The sequence below is a fragment of the Hyperolius riggenbachi genome, chromosome 7 (genome assembly GCF_040937935.1).
Source record: "Hyperolius riggenbachi isolate aHypRig1 chromosome 7, aHypRig1.pri, whole genome shotgun sequence".
Lineage (NCBI taxonomy): Eukaryota > Metazoa > Chordata > Amphibia > Anura > Hyperoliidae > Hyperolius > Hyperolius riggenbachi.
The window spans coordinates 145597120-145612282 of record NC_090652.1 but is presented as its reverse complement, the minus strand read 5'-3'; the positions used below and the strand labels follow the sequence as shown (position 1 = coordinate 145612282).

Here is a 15163-nt window from a genome sequence, read left to right as displayed (position 1 = left end):
CACACTGTATGAGTTAGTCCAGTGTAGCCTGCATCTGTTTATTGCACAGCAAGCATGCCCAGTCTATTTAGAAAATATATATGTAATTGTCTATGTATATTTTAGCATATATAGAATATATTTAATGTGGTATACAGTATACAGCCTATTGCTATAAACTGGAGAAACCACAAAGGTTTCTCTCCCCTAGATGCATATTTTTGAGAATGTGAACTCTTCTTTATGCACTTTAGTTTATTAAAACAATACACAGTATGTTATTTATATATTCATATGGCCTGTCTGTGTGTGTACAGTAGCAAGAAAGAGTATGTGAACCCTTTGGAATTGTATGGATTTCTGCACTACTTGGTCATAAAACGTGATCTGATCTTCATCTAAGTCACAATAGACAATCACAGTCTGCTTAAACTAATACCACACAATAATTAAATGTGTCCATCTTTTTATTGAACACACCATGTAAACATTCACAGTGCAGGTGGAAAAAGTATGTGAACCCCTAGACTAATGACATCTCCAAGAGCTAATTGGAGCGAGATGTCATCCAGCTGGAGTCCAATCGATGAGCTGGACACTTTGGCGCAGTTGGTGAGCTTAAACACGTTAAAGCGTAACCAAGAGCCCCTGTTACTGTTTTCCTGTTGTGTGCTGCAGCCCCTCTGTATTTATGTATTTTGTATGGAGATTGGGGTTCTCCAGTGCTGCGTGCATGCTTTGCATAGTATTGCATACAATTTGGTTTGTGCTGCTCATCCCCTGATTTATATATAATTGATGCATGTTTGTGGCAGTAATGTGACAAAATGTGGAACACTTCAAGGGGGCCGAATACTTTTGAAACCCACTGCATGTATATATATATATATATATATATATATATATATATATATATATATATATATATATATATATATACATACATACAGTGGGTTTCAAAAGTATTCGGCCGGATCGAAAATCATACATCATTCCAAACATTTTTTACAAATAAATAACTGCAAAGTGGGGTGTGCGTAATTATTCGGCCCCCTGAGTCAATACTTTGTAGAACCACCTTTTGCTGCAATTACAGCTGCCAGTCTTTTAGGGTATGTCTCTACCAGCTTTGCACATCTAGAAACTGAAATCCTTGCCCATTCTTCTTTGCAAAACAGCTCCAGCTCAGTCAGATTAGATGGACAGCGTTTGTGAACAGCAGTTTTCAGATCTTGCCACAGATTCTCAATTGGATTTAGATCTGGACTTTGACTGGGCCATTCTAACACATAGATATGTTCTGTTTTAAACCATTCCACTGTTGCCCTGGCTTTATGTTTAGGGTCATTGTCCTGCTGGAAGGTGAACCTCTGCCCCAGTCTCAAGTCTTTTGCAGTCTCCAAGAGGTTTTCTTCCAAGTTTACTCTGTATTTGGCTCCAACCATCTTCCGATCAACTCTGACCAGCTTCCCTGTCCCTGCTGAAGAGATGCACCCCCCGAGCATGATGCTGCCACCACCATATTTGACAGTGGGGATGGTGTGTTCAGAGAGATGTGCAGTGTTAGTTTTCCGCCACACATAGCGTTTTGCATTTTGGCTAAAAAGTTTCATTTTGGTCTCATCGGACCAGAGCACCTTCTTCCACATGGTTGCTGTGTCCCCCACATGGCTTGTGGCAAACTGCAAACGGGACTTCTTATGCTTTCTGTTAACAATGCCTTTCTTCTTGCCACTCTTCCATAAAGGCCAACTTTGTACAGTGCATGTCTAATAGTTGTCCTATGGACAGAGTCTCCCACCTGAGCTGTAGATCTCTGCAGCTCGTCCAGAGTCACCATGGGCCTCTTGACTGCATTTCTGATCAGCGCTCTCCTTGTTCGGCTTGTGAGTTTAGGTGGATGGCCTTGTCTTGGTAGGTGTACAGTTGTGCCATACTCCATCCATTTCTGAATGATCGCTTGAACAGTGCTCCGTGGGATGTTCAAGGCTTTGGAAATATTTTGCAGCCTAAGCCTGCTTTAAATTTCTCAATAACTTGATCCCTGACCTGTCTTGTGTGTTCTTTGGACTTCACGGTGTCGTTGCTCCCAATATTCTCTTAGACAACATCTGAGGCCCTCACAGAGCACCTGTATTTGTACTGACATTAGATTACACACAGGTGCACTCTATTTAGTCATTAGCACTCATTAGGCAATGTCTATAGGCAACTGACTGCACTCATATCAAAGGGGGCCAAATAATTATGCACACACCACTTTGCAGTTATTTATTTGTAAAAAAATGTTTGGAATCATGTATGATTTTCATTCCACTTCTCATGTGTACACCACTTTGTGTTGGTCTTTCATGTGGAATTTCAATAAAATTGATTCATGTTTGTGGCAGTAATGTGACAAAATGTGGAAAACTTCAAGGGGGCCGAATACTTTTGCAACCCACTGTATATACTGTACATACATCATTAGTATTTTTGTTGTTATAGGAATGCACACACACACTTTTATAATGTTTCCCTGATCTTTTATTGTTTACTAGTTGACCTAAGCCCGTTTAAAAACGGGCTGTAGGTCTGTCACCGCTGCCATATGTCAGCGCGCATGCACCCGCACGCACATGCCCGCTGTGCACGCACACGGCTGCCCAGCTTGTCCTACGCCTGTCCCAACGGCAGCAGTAGCGCAAACGCATAGGGACAGGGACGGGATGACGTAGGGACAGCTAGATTTTATTACATAGGATAATACTAATTTTATTATCATGATGTTTATTTTTACAATTTTGTCGCCAGTATCTTGAGCACTCCATCTTTAATGTTTCTAGGCCCCGTATTGGCCTGAGGACGTGGGCTTAGCCTCACGAAACGCGTTTCCCGTGCTAATACATTTTATTGATATATGTGACTGTCGTTATTGAGGTAAGCCACCTCCCCCTTTCTCTATCTTAGTGTTTTTAACTTATTTACCTCTGGGCGCCTCTTTCCCCTATTGTACTTTAATAACAATGTACTGTACCTATAAAACTCAGTTTTATTTCATCCCACGTATCTTTTTTTTGTTAAAGGGAACCTAAACTGAGCAGGATATGGATTTTTCCTTTTAAAATAATACCAGTTGCCTGACTCTCCTGCTGATCCTGTGTCTCTTACTTACTACTTTTAGCCACAGCCCCTCAACAAGCATGCAGATCAGGTGCTCTGACTGAAGTCAGACTGGATAAACTGCTTACTTGTTTCAGGTGTGTTATTCAGCCTCTACTGCAGCCAAAGAGATCAGCAGGACTGCCAGGCAACTGGTATTGTTTAAAAGGAAACATCCATATCCCTCTCAGTTAAGGTTACCTTTAATAGAAAAAAAAGGGGGAGGGGGAGTGGGAACAAAACTAAACATGGCTTATATGAGTATGCTGCTGCTAGGAGTCTATTGTCACTCACCGTGCTGCGTTTTGTAATACATCCAGTCCTGCTGTTTAGCTAAACCACAACAGCAATTCAACTTATGGGAACTATATGTAATGAGATGTAATTAGAGGAAATCGCTCAGCATGCACAAAGATGTGGCTTACAAAACAAATAATAATAAATCCCAATGTGCTTCCACATAATGGAATAAATTAGTTAATATATGGCTCTCCCGGTGCACAAGGCATGCTCTGTAAGTTGATTCATCACAGTTTAGAAATATGAGGCTGAAAGCACGCTTGTCTGTGCAAAAATCCATGTGCTTTCTGCAATTTGCGTTTTTGAAACGCAGGACTTGCTGTATATTTTCCAAAATGCATTAAAAAAGGCACATAATGTATGTCAATGGTGATGCAGAGGTATAGCGTTTTATATGCGTTTTTGTATAAAAACCAGGTTTGATTATGTATTTCCACTTCCTGTTGACTTTCTTGTTATGAGCCAGAGAGGACATTGAAGAGCATGCTTTTAAATGCATAGCAGAAATGCATACAAAAAGGTACAAAACCGCACTTGCGATTCATATGTACAAAACGCAAATGCAGCAAAACGCATGAGTGAAACGCATGTTCGAAATGCAAATGTACTAAAAACGCACTTCATTATGGCACAAAACGCACATGCAGCAAAACGCAACCTTTTATGCACCGCCTAGTGTGTTTCCAGCCTCAAGTAGATGTCGTGTTAACTTTGCTACAAAGAACATAAATTGTTAAGGCTTTTTTTGTTTTCTTCCCCACCAATTAAATAAAAAAAAAAAAATGTACTTAAAGGGAACCTTAACTAAAAAACAACAACACGAGTTTCACTTACCTGGGGCATCTACCAGCCTCCTGCAGCCATCCTGTGCCCTCGCACTCACTCATGGTTCCTCCATTCCAGCTAGTTTCATTTTTGCTGACTCAGAGTCGGCAAAAATGTACGTGTTAATGTCCGCGATAGCTTCCGCACCAGTGGGAATGTGTGCAAAGGTATGCGTGGCGGCCCGCCGACTCCGAGTCGGTAAAAATGAAACTAGCTGGCACTGGGGGACTGGAGGAGCCGTGAGTGACTGCAAGGGCACAGGATGGCTGCTGGGGGCTGGTAGATGCCCCAGGTAAGTGAAACTCGTGTTTCCGGGGGGGGGGGGAGGTGTAGTTAAGTTTCCCTTAGTTTTCTCTAGCTGGGCCTAATTTTCTATCCTTCTATGCAATGCAAGAGCATTGGATAGCATAAGAGATCCTGCAAACCTCAAAAACTTGAATTTATTGAGAACTGGTAAGAGTCTGACACACTCACCTCCTTATTGCCTGCTGCCCCAAAAATGACAGAGATACATAACCTGAATTTAGCATCTTCTGGAGCAGTTCTGATTGGCAATGATGTTGTTTCTTTCCCAAGAAGTGGCGGTCATCTGTGTAAGACATCAGGATTGATCTTTTACCACCTCAGAATGTCTCGGGTATGGAAATTTCTGGACCCTGGAAGAGATAAAAAGAAAGAGACATGAAAAAAATAAAATGTTAAAAATATATTTTTTTTTAATTACAGAGTTATTGTACCTAATCACTTGTGCATGTTATATCAACAGTGGTGGATGTGTACATAGAACCACAGTAATATCCTTAAAGCAGCAGAGTCAGCCATGCTATGCCAGGAAAAAAAACACATACCGGTATATAAGTAGATAAATACTTGATCTACTTACATAACAGATGTATTGTACTGTCCACGTTTTGATTTCAATGAATTTTATATTGTAAATGAAGATAATTCCGTTCCTGGCGGTCTCCATCTCTTTTTTCCTAAACTGAAGCTAATTCTGATGTCATTTCCTCCCTAACTTTTCTCCTCTAATTTGCAGTGTCATCTCTGGCTTGCTTCTAAACATGTGAGCACAGAAGTGTGCTCAGCCCAATCACTGAGGAGCATGTTTGGCAGTTCCGTGTCACCCTACAGGTGTCAAAATGAGGATGAAAGGCAGGGAACCGCCGCCTAAGGTTGTCAAATGCTGTTCTGCTCAGTAGTAGAAAAGCATTTGGCATCGGCGAAACAAGCCGCCTGCTGCCCTGAGACACACGTGTTAAATGGGCCTTAGTCCTATCAGGCGATTTCTAAAGCCAGTACAAAATGTACCTGGTCTCCCAGAAAGCTCTGTGCGAAGAATTATGCATAGATTAACAGCCTAGGCTAAGCATCACTGGAAGGGCAGGGTCACATACCAATATAGAGCAATATATAGATATAGAAAGTGTTTCTGACACTGTAACCAGGAAAATTAAGGTAAAAGTTGGTATCCCGAATACTTCACTGCATTCTACTATATGTCACTACAGTGCCTCTTTAAGCACAGTTTTACAGAGTAGCCACTATGAAGCTCAGGGCTTTTAATTAAATAGTGCACTTTTCTCTAATGCACTATTTTCCTATATGCACATTGTGTCCTTTATTCTATATTGAATGTGAATTTTTTGCCTATTCAGTTTCAGTTATTTAAACAGGGCCACAAGGAGACACGCGGCAACATGCATCTGCACACGGTCCATGTAGACTGTGCACGACGACAACAGATTTGAATATTGTTCAGTCTACAAACACAAGCTGTGAAAGAAACCAGGTCATATCTATGCATAGTGCATGACTGTATGATGCTAATACAAATGCTTATACATTTTAATGCAAAAAAAGAAAAGGAACAAAGACAGTTTCATTGGGACATGGAGCAAAAATGGAGCAGCTTCTCTGAGCAACCAACTGGGTTTTATTGGTTGCATGAACTAATCATTATAAATGGTTGCTCTTGGAAACTATTCCACTTCCATGTATTTTACTTGCACCTGTCTTTGTAAATCAGACACCCTTCCTCTTCAAATGAAGGCCAGCAAAATGTACTTTAACACAAGGAAAAAAATGTGCAGAGAATAAGCCATGCATTATAAAAATCCATAACAAAATGCAGAAAGAATCATCATGGTCTAGTGAAATCTGTAATAAAATACCACATGATTTCAGCAGAACAAAGACGCTATTGGTACATGCTGCTGAGGGCTGAGTGCCTGCCAGCTGTCTCTATACATCAATGACAGAGAACCCACATATTGGTGGCTACGGGTCGGCTAAAGATATAGTGCCACAGGTATGCAGAACTAAAGTACACATTGTACCAAATGCCTGCTTACCGCGTCCTACTGCTCTGGACAAGTTCCCTATGTTTTAGACAAGAAAATTCCAGTTTAGCTGGCCCATCTCTAACCTAATACTGGTTGGAAACTCAAACCTCTTTTCAGGATGCGATTTAAAAAAAGCTCAAAATTCGCCATGAATGAAAAATATTTACTGACACTTCATTGCACAATAGCAACATCCTGTATATGCCAACATAATCGGGATAACATGCATATTTTGCAAACCATATTTTTAGGGACATTAAAATCTCACGTAATTAAATTTAAAGCCTAACATTACTTTAATAGCAGCAGAGTGACGTTAAAACCATGGGCGTCCGCAGGAAATTTTCCAGGGGTCGTGGGGCGCGGGTAGCCATCCAGGGATCATGTGTGGAACCAAATATACATGAATTTCGCAATGGTGGGACATCAGACTAGGACTATAGTAGGAATTAGATTATGAGCGCCTTCAACACAGGGACCCCCCTAGCTTAGGTGATGACAGGTGCCCCCCAGTTTTAGGTAGTGACAGTGACCCCCAATGTTTAGTGACAGGGACCCCCCTTAGTTTAGGTGGTGACAGGTGCCCCCCAGTTTAGGTAGTGACAGGCAGAGCCGGGACAAGGTCCTCTAGCACCCAAGGCTGAGACAGCAAAGTGCGCCCCTCCATCCCTCCCACTCCAGCTGTCACACACTGATTGCTATTAGACTAAAAGGGCCACAGGGCCCACAACCTCCCCAACACCTTAATATCTAGTTATCTGGCTTGCAGTCACTGCCATGTATCCCTTTTATTATTTCTTTCTGCTTCAAACACAATTAGGAATGGCAGCTGAATGAATTCTGCGCCCCCTCCTACATTGCGCCCTGAGGCTGGAGCCTCTCCAGCCTATGCCTCGGCCCGGCCCTGGTGACAGGTGCCCCCATGTTTAGTGACAGGTGGTCCCCAGTTTTAGGTAGTGACAGGGACCCCTCACCCCTCTAGTGACAGGTGCCTCCCAATTTTAGGTAGTGACAGGGCCCCTTGTGCCAGCGTCAGACCTATGATCAGCCAGCGACCAGTGTGAAGTGGGCACATGGTACCCCCGTGGACACGGCGCTGCATAGGCGGAAGTGACATATGTGAATGCGCCCCATTTTGCCCCTATCTGCGGACGACCATGGTTAGAACCTTAGATCTTTTTTCTGTGCCATTTGAGAGATTTCCCAGAACTTCCTGTCATGTGACAGGTAACATGAAGTTAAAGGGATTGTGCCAGTAGAGATGCAAACAGCAATAAAAACCAGAGGGAGGCTCCAAACTTTATATGCATTTAATACAGGCATAGGTTCAGACTAACTGGAAGCAGGAAACTGGAGGTTGCAGAAGACTTGACAAGGCAAGTCCTTCATGTCCAGCAATTAAATTAGGCCCTAGGAGTGCACTGTCCTACACAACATTCCATCATACATTACATACGGACAGGTTAGAAGTATAGGTTGGAAATATGAGCAGCACGGTGGCATAGTGGCTAGCACACTGGCCTTGCAGCGCTGGGTCCCAAGTTCGGATCCCAGGGCACTATCTGAACTGAGTTTGTATGTTCTCCCCGTGTCTGTGTGAGTTTCCTCCCGGCTCTCCGGTTTCCTCCTGTCACAAGAGCCCCACTGGCCGTGAACACGCAAAACCGTCCGATCCGATTCTAGCACACAGATTGAGAGCTATGGACGCAATCTGCGTAGAATTGGCGGAGTTTGAGCGTCACGACGCAGTAGGGAGCCTGTGAGGTTACGAAAATACACTTTTACTCCAACCCAGGGGTAGATTTGCCACCATCTCTGTTTTCTATCAGCCCAGAGATAACTGCTAACTGGCTATAGACCTGTGAAACAAACAACCGGTTAAAACTGTGCAATTCCTATCTATCTATCAAAACAGTAGCGTCCCTTCGGAAGTTTAGGTCTCGTCTGTGTATACTGAATAGAAGGTTTTACTGAGAGGTAAAGACCTTTTAAAAAGCCTTTATTTGTTACAATATAAATAATTAATATATACAGACAATCGTGAACAATTAAACGATGAGAGACAGTGATAACACAGTACATAAAAGAAAAAAAAGGATAAAAAGAACGAATACTTATGATTCTGTGGAAAGTCCGTTCGGGAAAAGACAAAGTTCCTTTGTTGCAGTTAGTTCGCAATATGGCCGAACCACATGGCCGTTGCTCCGCCTGCAAGATGGCCACTGCTATTTCCCCAAGCAGTGGCAGTCTTTTCGGTATGATGGAAAGTGGGGGAATTGGCTGGGGGTCCTCATGCAATCAGTTTTGAGCACTGACATTTCTGGGCGGAGTCTCAAGCTCAGCCCAGGGGCGTGTCAGGCAGTGAGTTCTCAGGGGAGGAACTTCCAGCCATCCACAAAATATGTCCAATTTCATACCCCGCCGGGGTTTTGTCGCACATGCAAACCGATTTCATATTCAGATTGGGCTGAGAATACACGTTCATAGGACATCAAACTTGCAATATTTGGGGCGCACGGGGACCCCATTATTCATATCTCAGCCCCTGCTCGGGTTACCTGGCTATGTCTAGTATCACCATATTCTCCAGAATTAGGGAAACAAAATTATGTAATTTTCATATTCCTCCCATGGATGGTATTTGCAAAATGTGACAAAGTTATCAACACCATGCATTCCATACTCAGTCTAGTCGGTGCCGTCAAGACTGGGAGGAATGTAGGTGTCAATAGACCTCATGCTGTGCTAGCTTCCCCTGTTGAATAGACTCTGTTGGTATTTCAGCTCTGCCCAATTAGCACATTAGTGTCACCAGAGCTTTTCCGGGAGCCTTAACAGGATTTCTTGCTAAACCAGGTTGCTTTAGCCATATGCTAACGCAGGCCCATTCAGCCCTCATGGCAAAAGGGGGGGAAGGCAGGAAGGAAAAACTTCTATTTTAAAAATAAAGAATGTCAGTTTTCCGATCACGGTTGCGATCGGACAATCGGCCGCGAATCCTCGGACGACTGGGCGTCGCCCGGCGTCACACCTCCCCCTTCCCGAGCTCTGCTCAGGGAGGTGTCAACAGGACGCCTTCCGTAGCAGCTATTGGCGCTGTTGGGTCGGGTTCCCCCTGACACCGCGACAGCCCATCAGCGTTTTGGTGTCGGCTGCCTGCTTTGTGTTGGATCGTAAAGTCGTACTGCTGCAATGACAGGCTCCACCGTAGGAGCTTGCCGTTGGTTCCAGCAGTACGGTTTAGCCAACTCAGGGGATTGTGATCAGTGACGATCGTGAAGGAGCGGCCGTACAGATACGACTGCAGTTTCTGTAGGGCCCACACGATCGCCAGGCACTCCTTTTCAGTTGTGGAGTAGGCTACCTCTCGGGGCAGGAGCTTCCGGCTCAGGTAGAGGATAGGGTGTTCATCCCCCTTTCCATCCACCTGGCTGAGGACTGCGCCGAGACCGTAGTCAGAGGCATCGGTTTGCACCACAAACCGACGACTGAAGTCTGGGGCCTGAAGCACAGGGGCGCTTGCGAGGGCCTGCTTCAAGGCCTGGAAGGCATTCTCGCAAGCGGGGGTCCAGCTAACAACCTTGGGGTGCTTCGTGCTAGTGGCATCGGTCAGGGGCTTCGCCAGTGTACTATAGGCGGGAACAAATTTCCTATAGTAGCCGGCGGTCCCCAGGAACGCCTGGACCTGCTTTTTCGTGATAGGTCGAGGCCATGCCAGGATGGCGTCCACCTTTCCCGTGTCAGGTTTCAGGGTGTTACCCCCCACCCGGTGACCTAAGTACTGCACCTCGGTCATGCCAATCTGACACTTACTCGGTTTAACCGTCAGATTGGCCATGGCCAGCCTCTCTAGTACCTGGGACAGGTGTTTGAGGTGTTCTTCCCAGGTGGGGCTGAACACCGCAATGTCATCCAGATACGCTACAGCGAACCCTTGCATTCTCTCTAGCAGGTCGTTCACGGCCCGCTGAAACGTGGCGGGGGCGTTCTTCATCCCAAAGGGCATCATCGTGAACTCGAAGAGGCCGAAAGGGGTGATGAAGGCCGACTTTTGCCTCGCGTCAGGTGCAAGTGGTATCTGCCAATACCCCCGGCTCAGATCCATGATTGATAGGTACCTGGCTGATGCCAGTGTATCTAGCAGCTCATCAATGCGAGGCATGGGGTAGGCGTCTGTTACCTTGTCCGCCCTCAGGGAGGAAAGCGCCATGGCCTCAGGATAGCGGGTGGCGTAATCCACCACCGTCAGGATGTACCTTTTGCCACTGCTGCTGGGAGTGGGCAATGGTCCAATTATGTCGACTGCCACTCTGTGAAAGGGCTCACCTATGATTGGCAGTGGACACAAGGGAGCCTTGTGGGGGTTCCCAGCCCGTTTTACCTTTTGGCAAACAGTACATGAGCGGTAATAGTTGGTCACATCGATCCGCATCCTGGGCCAGTAGAAATGACCCTGGATACGGTCAAGTGTCTTGTGGATTCCCAAGTGCCCTGCCAGGGGAATGTCATGTGCGGACTTCAGCACATGCCCCCGGAAGGCACTGGGTACCACAAGCAACTTGGTACCCACACTTGTTTCACCTTCGGTGGGCTGTACAGGCTCGCTGTACAGCTTACCACCTTCCCAATATACCTTGAAGGTATCTTCATTCGTGAGGGGCTCCGAAGCCTGTCTTCTGAGTGCCTCGAGGCTAGGGTCAGTCTGGAGTGCTTGCACAAATGCAGCACTCTCGCTCTCAGCCAGCTGGCCCGTGGCATATGCAGTTAGTGGCTGAAGGCTACCATCCCTGTGGTCAGAGGAGGGGGAGGAGGCCGGAACCTCTTCCACCTGCTCTGAGCCCAGGTTCTGAGCAGCGCGGCTGCGTGTTACTGCCAGTACAGGTACACCTTCAGACTGGCACATACTGGCATTACTCACATCCTGGCTGCATGCATGAATTACAGTGACAGGTACAACAACATTTTCATCACAAACAATCGGTATATCAAACACAGGTACCTGTGACACAGGTACTATTGGACTCGGTACCCCTGGACTGGGCACATTCAACCCACCTCCCCCCTGTTCTTGCCCCTTGGTGCAAAGTACCTTAGTGTGGGCGGAGAGTCCGTCTCCCTCCTGGCAGTCTGAGGGGCTTGGGGCAGGTTCATAATAGGACACAAGCTTGCCCAGGTCGGTCCCCAACAAAACTGGGACCGGCAGTTGGTCCAGGACCCCAACAACCTTCTCTTGAACCCCCACCCCCCAATCGATGGACACCCGAGCCTGGGGAATGCGAGAAAGAGTGCCCCCCACTCCAGTGAGGGTAAGGTATTTGTCAGGGAGGATATTTTCCGTCGGGACCAGGTGCGCACGCACCAGGGTGACATCCGCTCCAGTGTCGCGGAAACCGGTAACAAGCTGGTCGTTCACTGTAACCAGCTGGTGGTTGCTCGTAGCGGAGTGGATCCCTCTCCCACCTGCGAACATGACGTTGTTGGGTGCTCCCGGCTGGGGTGCGCTGGCTGGCGGCAGTTGCCGTGGGCGAGGTGTAGGTGGTGCAGGAGCTGGCGCGGTCTGCCTCCGCTCCGGGCAGTTAAACTTCATGTGTCCGGGCTTGCGGCAAAAGTGACAGGTGATGCCCTCTGTTACTGCAGGCCTGGACGCAGCAGCTGCGCTGGAGGGCCTCTGGGGCGCACGGCTCACAGAGGTAGGAGAGTCTGCAAAATTGTGGGACTGACCTCCTCTCCAGCTAGATGGGGCAGTCCTGCGGGTCTCCGGCACCCTGGTCGTTGCAAAGGTCTCAGCGAGGTCTGCAGCGACCGTCGCTGACGCCGGTCGGCGCTCCAGCACAAACTGGCGTACATCAGCCGGGCAAATGTTCAGAAACTGCTCCAGGACGATTAAGTCCTCCAGGACACCGTAAGACCCTTTAGTGAGGCCTAGCGTCCACTGGCGGAGTGTGGTGAGCAGACTGCTGACCACATCTTGATAAGAATCAGTAGATTTTTTCTGCCAGGACCTGAACCTTTTCCGGTAGGCTTCTGGCGTCAGCTGGTACTTAGTGATTATAGCCTCCTTTATAGCGGTATAATCATTGTCCTTTTCCACAGGCAGCTCTGAGAAAGCATCAAGCGCTTTGTAGCGCAGCAAGGGTGTCAGATGTCTGGCCCACTGGTCTTGGGACAGACGATACTGACGGCAGGCCTTTTCGAAAGACCTCAAAAACAAGTCAATGTCAGTGTCTTTTTCGATAATAGCAAATTTAAATTTTGCACTTACTGGAGCGGCAGTCCCTTCAGGAGGGAGGCTGGGCGTTGAACTCCGGCTGGCTTGCTGCACTTTCGCCATGTTCAGCTCATGCTGTCGTCTCTCCCGCGCCTCTGCAGATTGGCGTTCCTCTCGCTTTTGCTCCGCCATGTACTGCAGGTACTTGTCCACATCAGTTTCCATCAGCTTTTGCAATGCCTGCTGCATTACTGGATCAACATAACTGGACAGTCCAGTACTGGCCGGTTCCAGGCGAGTACTTTCAGGGGTTCTGGGGTCGGGGATCACACTGACAGCCTCCTGCGTATCTGTTGCCGCATTGCCCGCGGGTTGCTCAACCTCGGTACGCACAGGATCTTCAGTCTCTGGTTCCCCTCGACTTGCGTTAGATGAGCCGGTGTCCTCCACAGTGGACACCTCCAGCGTCCGCAGATTCTGGCTATCCCATCGGTACAAGTCCGTTATCAGGTCCTGCTGTTTCTTGCCGCGGATGTCCATGCCTCTCGCCTCGCACAGACTCTGCAGGTCGGATAGGACCATGACCTTGTAATTCCCGGACATTTCCATGCCAAATAAAAGAAAACTTAGGGGAGGGGTACTGGTTACACAGTCTCTCTGTATATATGAAAAATATATTGCACTCAGTCACTACCAACGAATTAGTTCGTTTCTCGATAGGGCTAATTCGATAGCCCTACCTGAGATACTATCAGCACACACAGATCCCAAACGCTGCCGACCACTGTCACAAGAGCCCCACTGGCCGTGAACACGCAAAACCGTCAGATCCGATTCTAGCACACAGATTGAGAGCTATGGACGCAATCTGCGTAGAATTGGCGGAGTTTGAGCGTCACGACGCAGTAGGGAGCCTGTGAGGTTACGAAAATACACTTTTACTCCAACCCAGGGGTAGATTTGCCACCATCTCTGTTTTCTATCAGCCCAGAGATAACTGCTAACTGGCTATAGACCTGTGAAACAAACAACCGGTTAAAACTGTGCAATTCCTATCTATCTATCAAAACAGTAGCGTCCCTTCGGAAGTTTAGGTCTCGTCTGTGTATACTGAATAGAAGGTTTTACTGAGAGGTAAAGACCTTTTAAAAAGCCTTTATTTGTTACAATATAAATAATTAATATATACAGACAATCGTGAACAATTAAACGATGAGAGACAGTGATAACACAGTACATAAAAGAAAAAAAAGGATAAAAAGAACGAATACTTATGATTCTGTGGAAAGTCCGTTCGGGAAAAGACAAAGTTCCTTTGTTGCAGTTAGTTCGCAATATGGCCGAACCACATGGCCGTTGCTCCGCCTGCAAGATGGCCACTGCTATTTCCCCAAGCAGTGGCAGTCTTTTCGGTATGATGGAAAGTGGGGGAATTGGCTGGGGGTCCTCATGCAATCAGTTTTGAGCACTGACATTTCTGGGCGGAGTCTCAAGCTCAGCCCAGGGGCGTGTCAGGCAGTGAGTTCTCAGGGGAGGAACTTCCAGCCATCCACAAAATATGTCCAATTTCATACCCCGCCGGGGTTTTGTCGCACATGCAAACCGATTTCATATTCAGATTGGGCTGAGAATACACGTTCATAGGACATCAAACTTGCAATATTTGGGGCGCACGGGGACCCCATTATTCATATCTCAGCCCCTGCTCGGGTTACCTGGCTATGTCTAGTATCACCATATTCTCCAGAATTAGGGAAACAAAATTATGTAATTTTCATATTCCTCCCATGGATGGTATTTGCAAAATGTGACAAAGTTATCAACACCATGCATTCCATACTCAGTCTAGTCGGTGCCGTCAAGACTGGGAGGAATGTAGGTGTCAATAGACCTCATGCTGTGCTAGCTTCCCCTGTTGAATAGACTCTGTTGGTATTTCAGCTCTGCCCAATTAGCACATTAGTGTCACCAGAGCTTTTCCGGGAGCCTTAACAGGATTTCTTGCTAAACCAGGTTGCTTTAGCCATATGCTAACGCAGGCCCATTCAGCCCTCATGGCAAAAGGGGGGGAAGGCAGGAAGGAAAAACTTCTATTTTAAAAATAAAGAATGTCAGTTTTCCGATCACGGTTGCGATCGGACAATCGGCCGCGAATCCTCGGACGACTGGGCGTCGCCCGGCGTCACACCTCCCATAACCCACAAACATACAGATAGGTTAATTGCCCTAGACTACGATACATACACTACATAATATAGACATAGGACTATGGTAGGGATTAGATTGTGAGCTCCTCTGAGGTTAAGGTACAAGAATATACAGTATACTCTGTACAGCGCTGCGGAAGTCAGCGCTATATAAATAC

At 46.6% G+C, this 15163-nt stretch overlaps 1 long non-coding RNA gene across 2 annotated transcripts in view; it reads right to left on the bottom strand.

Moving 5' to 3' along the window:
- The window catches only part of LOC137524632 (uncharacterized), a 185306-nt gene that overhangs the window by 7304 nt on the left and 162839 nt on the right, over nucleotides 1-15163 (bottom strand). For both annotated transcript variants that reach the window (XR_011022746.1, XR_011022747.1), the window contains exon 4: nucleotides 4720-4901. This is a non-coding gene — a long non-coding RNA (uncharacterized lncRNA). The remainder of the gene's footprint in view (nucleotides 1-4719; nucleotides 4902-15163) is intronic.